Source organism: Lactuca virosa, chromosome 5 (genome assembly GCF_052849685.1).
Source record: "Lactuca virosa cultivar CGN04683 chromosome 5, Lactuca_virosa_CGN04683_v6, whole genome shotgun sequence".
In the NCBI taxonomy this organism is placed as follows: Eukaryota; Viridiplantae; Streptophyta; class Magnoliopsida; order Asterales; family Asteraceae; genus Lactuca; species Lactuca virosa.
The window spans coordinates 25,773,374-25,784,219 of record NC_136430.1 but is presented as its reverse complement, the minus strand read 5'-3'; positions in this window follow the sequence as shown (position 1 = coordinate 25,784,219).

Genomic DNA, 10,846 nt, shown 5'->3' with positions numbered 1-10,846 from the left:
ATAATAATTAGTGGAGTGTTGGTTTCGGGGAGCCAAATGACAAGATTTGAATCTCCGGGGGTCAAAGTGTAATTTCAGGATGAATTGTGTAAAGATTTTTAGAAGTTAGGGGTGTTTGGTAAGTATTCGACGAGTTGGATGAACAACTCGGCGAGTCCGATGAAGATTACCATAAGACTCGACGAGTTGATGAACAACTCGGCGAGTCGGATGAGTTTTCCCTAGGATGTGTATGCGTGTGTATCCGTCGAGTTGCAAGGAGGGAACTCGACGGGTGGCCTTAAAGTTTGATCGAGAATCGAAGGAACTCGACGAGTCACCCCGATGACTCGGCGAGTTGGAATGTGCTTCAAGGAACTCGGCGAGTAGCCGAGGGTACTCGGCGAGTTGGGGTCAACATGGACTGTTGACCTTGACTGAGGACTTTGACTTTGACCAGGGGTTGACTGGTGGGTTATGGAGTACCTTATAAGGTTAAGGACTTATGAGTATATTGTACTATGATCATAGGTGGTGGAGCCTGTGTCAAGTGATACGAGAGTTGGAGTTTATCTTCCGAGTCGGCATCTGCAAGGTGAGTTGTCCTCACTATATCGATAGGGTCTACGACACCAAGGCCGACCCTTTTAGTTGTTATTGTTATGATATGCTACATGTGGATATGATCTGTTAGATCAGAGTCAGGATAGACAGTATGTTATGCTCTTATGATCCGTATGGATTGATATGTTAGTGACCTGCTAGGTCAGTGCTCTAGTTATGAGAGATTGCTATGTTTGGTGCTCAGTGATTTGTCAGTATATGTTAGTTATGTGCACATGGTTATCTGCTTGTTGCTTGGGGTTGAGGCGGTCCTGCTTTGTGCTGAAGGCCAACACACTCTATGAGTGGTCCGGGAAGACTGTAGGCCCACATGGCGGTCCAGTCAGGCCGAACGCTCAGTATAGATTCAGTTGGACTGTAGGCCCGGTAGGGCGGTCCAGTCAGGCCGATGGCCCAGTATGCATGTTGATGGATGGATTGATTGATTGATTATTACGGATATGGTATTTCAGTGTGGTATTGGTATTTTGGGGGTAGCTCACTAAGCCCTTGGGCTTACAATTTTCAGTTGTTTCTTTCAGGTACTTCAGGAGATCGTGGCAAGGCAAAGGCGTGACCGTATCGCTCCTCATCCTTATGATCTGTTTTGGGACACTCTGATGAATAATGTTTTGAAAACAATTTGTAAACAAATACTTTTGGGGTTTTAATTCTGATTGGAAAAGTTTAAATTTGGCATGAAATTTATGGATGTTACAAGTTGGTATCAGAGCCTTGGTTTGAGCGAATTGGAGGAACACTCGTGTGAATCCAGTCTCAAATCAAGGAGATTTTTGGAAAGTAAAATTTTTAAAATGGTTTTCAAAGTAAAGGATGGAGGATGTAGAGAGTACGATCAGCCGTAGCCTGTAAGTAAACCCCAAAATACCATACAGTTATTTGATATTTTGTTATGTTAGAACAGCATGCTAGTGCTAGGCTAGGGATCTTCAGGAATCGCATGATAGACTTTCCTGATTATATGATGCCCATTAGCCTAGGGTCTCTTGTAGATGGAATTGACATCATAACTATAGATATTTAGTGTATGCATCACGGCTGTGTATAGTCAAGATCTTATAGCCTGAGAATGTCTGATTCGACCTTAGGGTAGGATTGGATATTCGAAAGTCTATCGGGTCCAGCGTTATATGCGGCTAGCATACACTAGCGCTGCAGGGGCTGATGGAAGTTCCATGGTGGTGTGAGTTGTGTAGAGCTGTGGGATCAGTTGTGAGGTAGGCGATGTCCCCTAGTAGTGAGGGTTGAGCGCACATTATGTTGAGTATAGTATTAGGGCGTTGTGGTGACACTTGAGACAAATATGGGTAGGTGTGGAAGGTAGTATGGGCCCGTACTACTGGAAGCACAGGACCCATACGCGTAGCAAGGAAGTCACAACCCCTAGGATTTGTAGGTTTTGGTCTCCCGATATTGTGTTGTTTATCTGATGTCTTTAGTGTACCTTTCATTATGGTGGTGACGAGACGTTTTGCTGCTGGGACCAGATCAGGATCGGGATCCGGATCAGGGTCAGGGTCGGGAGACGGAGGGTCAGAGGTGCCGGTAGCACCTAAGCCCGTGGTTCAGATAGGGACTGAGGAGCTGGATGCCAGGATCCGGGAGATTCTGCACGATGAGGTCGATGCGGCTTTCCGAGCGCAGCTACCAAAGATGTTTGGGTCGATCAAGATCGCGATGGTTGAGTATTTTGATGAGCGATATGCAGCTCTGGCAGAGACAGCAGCCGCTGCAGCCACTTCGGCTGTAACTGCGGCAGGGGTTTGAGGAGGAGTCGGCAGGGCTTTCCAGTACCGGGACTTCGATAATACGAAGCCCCGACATTTGATGGTACACAGGATGCGATTACAGCTATGCGGTGGTTGTCTGACGTGGAGGGCTGTTTCTTCACGTGCTCATGTCCTGCTGAACAGAAGCTCAGGTGTGCTCTGAACCTGCTTAGGCTCGGGGCAAAGGACTGGTGGAGATTGACGACAGGTTCATATTCTGATGATCAGCGGGCTGCTATTACTTGGGAGCAGTTCCGGGATATGTTTCGCACCCGCTACGTTCCGCGCGTGGAATGGGAGCGGCTTGCTCAGGAGTTTTTGACGTTGAGGCAGGATGGGGAGTCTGTGATGGAGATTACCCAGATGTTCACTGAGAGGGCTATGTTTTGCCCAGAGTTTGCGTCAGAGTAGTCTCAGATGACTCGTTATCTGAGTATGCTCAAGACGGATATACGGCAGTTTGTGGCTACACAGCGTTGTGATACCCTCCTGGATCTACAGGAAGCCGCGAGACGGTGTGAGTTGGAGATAGAGTTGCAGCTGAAGGAGCAGCGTCAGGCACCGGCATAGTCTCAGCCGGCGCCTAAGCGGTCTAAGACCGCTGATACACGGTCTGGAGGTCAGCAGAGCCGCACTTGTGGGAAGTGTGGCAGGGTTCATTCGGGAGTTTGTAGAGCAGGTGGTAGGTGCCACAAATGTGGCAAGGAGGGGCACTATGCCAGGGACTGCCGTCAGTCCGCCCCTCCTGCAGATATGAGGATTTGTTACCATTGTCATCAGGTTGGTCATGTGAAGACCAACTGTCCGCAGCTCACCGCCAAGTCGGCGCAGGGTTCCGCGCCAGCTACTGTGAGGATTGGAGATGGGAGGCCAGTCAAGGTGGAGCCTCCGAAGGCTCAGGGTCGCGCCTTCCAGCTCACGGCCGAGGAGGCCAAGGCAGGACCGGATGTGGTTGCTGGTACGTTTCTAGTAAATTCTTTGCCTGCTTTGGTTTTATTTGACTCGGGGGCGAGTCGGTCGTTCGTATCTCAGACTTTCAGTAGAGGGTTTAGTGTGCCAATAGATGATCTTGAGTGTCCGTTGCGAGTTTCGATCGCCAACGAGCACGGGGTTTCTGCTTCTTCGGTCTACCGGGGATGCGAGTTGGAGATTTTCGGGGTGTCCTTCCCGATAGATTTGATTCCTATCCCCATGGGGGATGTATGCGTGATTGTAGGATAGATTGGCTTAGCCGTTTTGGCGCCATGATCGACTGTGAGGGACAGCGGGTGGTGGTTCGAACCCCAAGTGGGGGAGAACTGGTAGTATATGGTGAGGGCACCAGGTCGGGATCAGGGTTTTGTTCAGCAGCCAGGGCTCAATAGTATATTTAGCACGGGTGTGCCGGTTATTTGGCGTATGTGGTAGATACGCGGGTTAGAGAGCAACTCTCAGTTTCAGAGGTCCCGGTGGTTAGAGAGTTTGCTGATGTGTTTCCGGAGGAGTTACCCGGAGTGCCTCCGGTGAGGCAGGTTGAGTTCAGGATTGATCTAGTGCCAGATGCGGCCCCTATTGCCAAGGCGTCGTACCGTTTGGCACCGCATGAGATGCAGGAGCTATCATCTCAGTTGCAGGAGCTGTTGGGTAAGCAGTTTATTCGTCCGAGTAGTTCACCATGGGGAGCACCGATCCTTTTCGTCAGGAAGAAGGATGGTTCGCACAGGATGTGCATTGACTAAAGGGAGCTGAACAAGTTAACGGTGAAGAACCGTTATCCGCTCCCGAGGATAGACGATCTTTTCGATCAGCTGCAGGGTGCATCTTGGTTTTCCAAGATTGATTTGAGATCAGGATACCACCAGGTCAGGGTGAGGGAGGAAGACGTGGAGAAGACCGCGTTTCGGACTCGTTATGGTCATTACGAGTTCGTGGTGATGCCGTTTGGACTCACCAACGCGCCAGCAGTGTTCATGGATCTGATGAACCGAGTCTGCAGACCGATGTTCGATCGCTCGGTCATTGTGTTCATAGATGATACCTTGGTATATTCCAAGACCCAAGAGCAGCACGATGAGCATCTCAGGGAGCTGTTGGAGGTTCAGCGGCGAGAATGGCTGTATGCCAAGTTCTCAAAGTGTGAGTTTTGGTTACGAGAGGTCCAGTTCCTCGGACATCTCGTTAACCAGGAGGGGATTTTGGTCGATCCGGCCAAGGTGGAGGCGGTTATGCAGTGGGAGACTCCGAAGTCTCCCTCAGACATCAGGAGTTTCTTGGGTTTAGCAGGGTACTACCGGAGATTTATTCGAGACTTCTCCAAGATTGTAGTACCCCTCACTCATCTTACGAGGAAGGGGGTGGATTTTCGGTGGGGCCTTGAGCAGCAGAGGGTGTTTGAGACCATCCGGCGATGTTTGTGTGAGGCGCCAGTGTTGACGCTCCCTGAGGGAGTCGAGGATTTTGTGGTATTTTCTGATGCATCCATCACAGGTCTGGGGGTGGTCCTCATGCAGAGGGGACGGGTGATAGCCTATGCATCACGGCAGCTGAAGCCGCATGAGACGAGATACCCTACGCACGATCTTGAGTTGGGAGCAGTGGTTTTCGCTCTCAAGATTTGGAGGCATTATCTGTACGGGGTCCGGTGTACTATATACACGGATCACAAGAGTTTGAGGCACATCATGGATCAGCCGAACCTGAACATAAGACAGCGCAGGTGGCTGGACGTAGTCAAGGACTATGATTGTGAGATCCTTTACCATCCTGGTAAAGCGAATGTGGTTGCAGACGTTTTAAGCTGCAAGTCAGCTGGGTCTTCAACCTCGGCAAGGTGTATGAGGATAGCGGTGGATTCCCCGCTTATGAGCTTGATTAGGGATGCTCAGGTCGAGGGCATGAGACCAGAGAGCTGGAAGATGGAGCGGATTAAGGGCGAGAGCGCCTGGTTTGTTCAGGATAGCCGCGGATTATTGACCCGGCACGGTCGGGTTTGGGTTCCGATGTCCGGAGGGATCCGGCAGACAGTGATGGAGGAGGCTCATAAGTCTCACTTTTCTATACACCAGGGGGCCACCAAGATGTACCGGGATCTGAGTTTGAGCTACTGGTGGCCGTGCATGAAGCGAGAAATCGCTGGGTATGTTGAGAGGTGCTTGACCTGTAGGATGGTCAAGGCCGAGCATCAGAGGCCGCATGGTAAGCTGCAGCCTCTGGAGATTCCCATGTGGAAATGGGAGCAGATCACGATGGACTTCATTACGAAGTTGCCGAGGACGGCGAAGGGGCTTGATGCTATATGGGTCATCGTGGATCGGTTGACCAAGAGTGCCCATTTCTTGGCCATACGGGAGAGTTCGTCGGCTGAGAAATTGGCCGACATGTATGTCAGCGAGATTGTCTCTCGCCATGGGGTTCCAGTTTCTATCGTTTCTGATCGGGATGTCAGGTTTACCTCCCGTTTTTGGCAGAAGTTCCATGAGGAACTGGGTACGCGACTACATTTTAGTACGGCGTTCCATCCGCAGACTAATGGGCAGAGTGAGCGGACCATTCAGACCCTCGAGGATATGTTGAGGGCGTGCATCATTGATTTCGGTGGGAGTTGGGATTCCTACCTACCGCTTGCAGAGTTCGCCTACAACAACAACTATCATTCCAGTATTGGTGCCCCGCCTTTCGAGCTGTTGTATGGGCGGAAGTGTAGGACCCCAGTCTGCTGGGGCGAGGTTGGGCACAGGGTGATGGGTCGGACAGAGGTAGTTCTGCAGACTACCGAGATGATACAGCAGGTTAGACAGCGACTGCAGACCGCTCAGAGTCGGCAGAAAAGTTATGCCGACCGACGCCGATCTGAGCTGGAATTTCAGGTGGGTGACATGGTTCTCCTGAAGGTCTCACCCTGGAAGGGAGTGATCCGCTTCAGGAAGAGGGGAAAATTGGGTCCCCGTTACATTGGGCCATTCAGGATTGTTGCCAGATTTGGCAGGGTGGCTTATAGGCTAGAGCTTCCGGAGGAGCTTAGCCGGATCCACAACACATTTCACGTTTCGCAATTGCGAAAATGCATTATGGACCAGGAGGCAGTGGTATCGCTGGATGACATTCAGGTCGATGAGCGCCTGAACTATGTGGAGAGGCCTGTGGCTATTTTGGAAAGGAAGAAGAAGATTCTGCGGAACAAGGAAATACCTTTAGTAAAGGTACAGTGGGAACATCGGAGGGGATCCGAGTGGACATGGGAGCCGGAGGCGGAGATGCGCGAGCATTACCCGGCATTGTTTATTCCAACGGACTTCGAGGGCGAAGTCTAGTTCAAGTGGGGGAGAATTGTAACGCCCCGATTCTCAGGTATTGTTTAAATAAGATTGATTGGGTGAATCTCTACTCGACGAGTTGGTTGACCTACTCGTCGAGTAGCAGCGGGGTGGGATCGCGTGTTAAGTGACCTACTCGACGAGTCCATATTGGGACTCGGCGAGTAGGAGCTGGCAGATGAAACCCTAAATCTCGGGGTTTGCACCTCTATTTAAAGGAGCCTCAGCCTCCTTTGGCCTCTTTGCAGTCTTTGAGAGCTCCTTAAAACCCTAATACGCGCGTGTGTGTGTGCCCATTGTGTGTTGGAAGCTTGAAAAAAGGATCTTTGGAGGGAGAAGGCTTGGAGGAGAAGGAGATTCGAGCAAGTAGAGTGTGGGAATCAACACTTATCTCAGTTATCATCTTCTGGAGGTAACCAAATCGCCTATCTCCTTATGAATCTCTTCTATTGGTTGAGTTTTAGGGTTTTTGGTGAGATGTTAAGTTGGAAAGATGAGCTATGGGCTAGATCTGAGGTTGTAACTTCAGATCTGGACCCTCCTTGGATTCTAGAAGCATAAAGTTACAGTGTTGGTCATGATTGAGGTCCCTCTTGAGCATGAAGCTCCATTAAGAACTTAAAATAGGCATTTAGAGCCGTTATAGCCATGCATGCACGTAAAGTTTGCAACTTTACGTGATAAGCATGCCCTAGAAGCTTGGATCTGTGATTTGGAGCCGCTGCATGACTCAAAACAAGTCTGTATGGAAAAAGGACTGAATGGAATCGGCGAGTCGCAGGGTTGACTCGGCGAGTCGCAGGGTTGACTCGGCGAGTCACATGAAGATGGCCGTGAACTCGACGAGTTGGATGAACAACTCGGCGAGTCCGATGAAGATTACCATAAGACTCGACGAGTTGATGAACAACTCGGCGAGTCGGATGAGTTTTCCCTAGGATATGTATGCGTGTGTATCTGTCGAGTTGCAAGGAGGGAACTCGACGGGTGGCCTTAAAGTTTGATCGAGAATCGAAGGAACTCGACGAGTCACCCCGATGACTCGGCGAGTTGGAATGTGCTTCAAGGAACTCGGCGAGTAGCCGAGGGTACTCGGCGAGTAGCCGAGGGTACTCGGCGAGTAGCCGAGGGTACTCGGCGAGTTGGGGTCAACATGGACTGTTGACCTTGACTGAGGACTTTGACTTTGACCAGGGGTTGACTGGTGGGTTATGGAGTACCTTATAAGGTTAAGGACTTATGAGTATATTGTACTATGATCATAGGTGGTGGAGCCTGTGTCAAGTGATACGAGAGTTGGAGTTTATCTTCCGAGTCGGCATCTGCAAGGTGAGTTGTCCTCACTATATCGATAGGGTCTATGGCACCAAGGCCGACCCTTTTAGTTGTTATTGTTATGATATGCTACATGTGGATATGATCTATTAGATCAGAGTCAGGATAGACAGTATGTTATGCTCTTATGATCTATATGGATTGATATGTTAGTGACCTGCTAGGTCAGTGCTCTAGTTATGAGAGATTGCTATGTTTGGTGCTCAGTGAGGTAGATATGTTTGATGTTGTATATGTCAGTATATGTTAGTTATGTGCACATGGTTATCTGCTTGTTGCTTGGGGTTGAGGCGGTCCTGCTTTGTGCTGAAGGCCAACCCACTCTATGAGCGGTCCGGGAAGACTGTAGGCCAACGTGGCGGTCCAGTCATGCCGAAGGCTCTGTATAGATTCAGTTGGACTGTAGGCCCGGTAGGGCGGTCCAGTCAGTCCGATGGCCCAGTATGCATGTTGATGGATGGATTGATTGATTGATTATTACGGATATGGTATTTCAGTTTGGTATTGGTATTTTGGGGGTAGCTCACTAAGCCCTTGGGCTTACAGTTTTCAGTTGTTTGTTTCAGGTACTTCAGGAGATCGTGGCAAGGAAAAGGCGTGACCGTACCGCTCCTCATCCTTATGATCTGTTTTGGGACACTCTGATGAATAATGTTTTGAAAACAATTTGTAAACAAATACTTTTGGGGTTTTAATTATGATTGGAAAAGTTTAAATTTGGCATGAAATTTATGGATGTTACACCGTTCTTACAGATCACTAAGCATAACATCATCCTATTATTATCAGGATACAGATCTAACATATCACTACAATACTCAATCATGCTATAACCATGATAACAATCCAAAAGGGCCAGTCTTGGTACCTTCGACCCAACAAGTACAGTGAGGAACACTCACCTCGAATGCAGAAGCTCCCCGAAAGAAATCCCTAGCTGCTGCCCTGCCGACTTCCCAAGCTATCAATACCAACAACACACCCAATTAGCAATTGGGTTCCATGTTATAATCCATAATCCTTACTTGGGGTAAAATGACCATTTTACCCCTGACCCAACATGCACTAAAACTGAGGCCCAAAACCAAAAGATCCACAAGGCCCACTAATGGTCAATTTTCCAAATTGGGCCCAACCCCATATGGGCCTTATCCTAAGCCCATAATTTTCCTTATTGCAATTCAGATTACTTCAAGCACCCCTTGGGGAAAACTTGGTCAAAGACATAAATTGAAAGTCAAAGTCAACGGTCCAAGTTGACCCAACTCGTCGAGTTGTCCTTCAACTCGTCGAGTTTCTCCATCAATCTGCACAGATCGGGAAAAACCAATTCAAATCGCCGAGTTCCTCTACCAGTCTGAAAATGTCGGGGAAAACCGAGCCAAAACGCCGAGTTTATCCAACAAACTCGTTGAGTTCACCAGAAACCCACCCCTTAACACATTAAGCACTTAATCCATAGGGACATGACTCCAAATCATAGATCTGACTCCCTTGAGCTGGAAAACCACGTGAAGTTGCCAACTTTACGTTCATGCATGTCTAAATGAAGCTCTTAACCTTGGAATGGGCTTAACAAATGACTTAATGCATGCATGACACCAAAATCCTCATAAAGTTTGCACCTTTAAGCTCAAAGGTACCAAAACCAACTCAGATCTGAAAGGACAACCCCTCAAATGACTTTACTCCATCATCACCCCCAAAAAGAGGCCAAAACACAACAAAACCCAAAATAAGGAGATCTAATCATCTACAAGTCAAGGTATGAACTTGATACCTTAGAATGACTGTAAGAAATGGAGTGATTCTGGATCCAAGACTTCCTTCCCCAAGCTAGAAACTTCAAGATCTTCTAATTCCTTCACAATGCTAAAAAAAGAACACCAAACTTCCTTCCAAGGCTCTAAAATCTTGACAATGGAGGCTACAATTCGTTTTAGGGTTTGGACAACCATGGAGGCTGATAAGGAGGCAAGAAAAGGACTTAAGGATCTTAAATAGGTTGCAAGACCCTAAAAATTAGGGTTTCCTTCCCAGCTGCCAACTCGTCGAGTTGAGGCTCCCCAACTCGTCGAGTTGGTTCATTAACCTTCGCGATCCGCCCATCTTCAACACGACGAGTTGGTCCCTCCAACTCGTCAAGTTGACCTAGAATTAGGGTTATTCTTAACAATTTCTCTTCAAGAATCTGGATGTTACACCTAAGGCTAAAAAGTATTTTATCAAAAATTTATTTTGTACATTACGTAGAGTCACGTCGGTTTAATCGCGAAACTTTCATGGGTCATAACTTATTCGTTATATGTCGGATTTCAGTGTTCCTTATATCTCCGGAATCCTTGTTACGGCTACTTCATCTTTCTTCAAGGACATTAGGTCTATTTATTATTGTATTTTAGATGTGTATTTTACCCCTATTTTATTATATCGTTATAAGCACGTATATTGCACATAGTTTACACATAAATCACATAATACTCAAATAATTCTTCTTTTATTACATCAAATAGGTTATAATTGTTGACCCTAACTATTACATCATCTTATTAATGCTTAGCGAGAAATGCGGGCGTTACATATGAATAATCAGATTTATCATTCAACACAATCAGTCAGATGAATAATCAGAGCGGTAATATGATCATTTGCATTATTCAGCACAACCATTTAGATGCATAATCAAACAACATTATTTCATTTAGAGCCAGAATCAGTCAGGTCTCTGACCCATTCATATCTGACTCAATCAACAACTATCAGACAACCTCTTAGACTTTTTATTTGAATAAACAATCATACGACTAGACACTAATTTCTAAAAAAATGTGAAACATCCCAAAAATA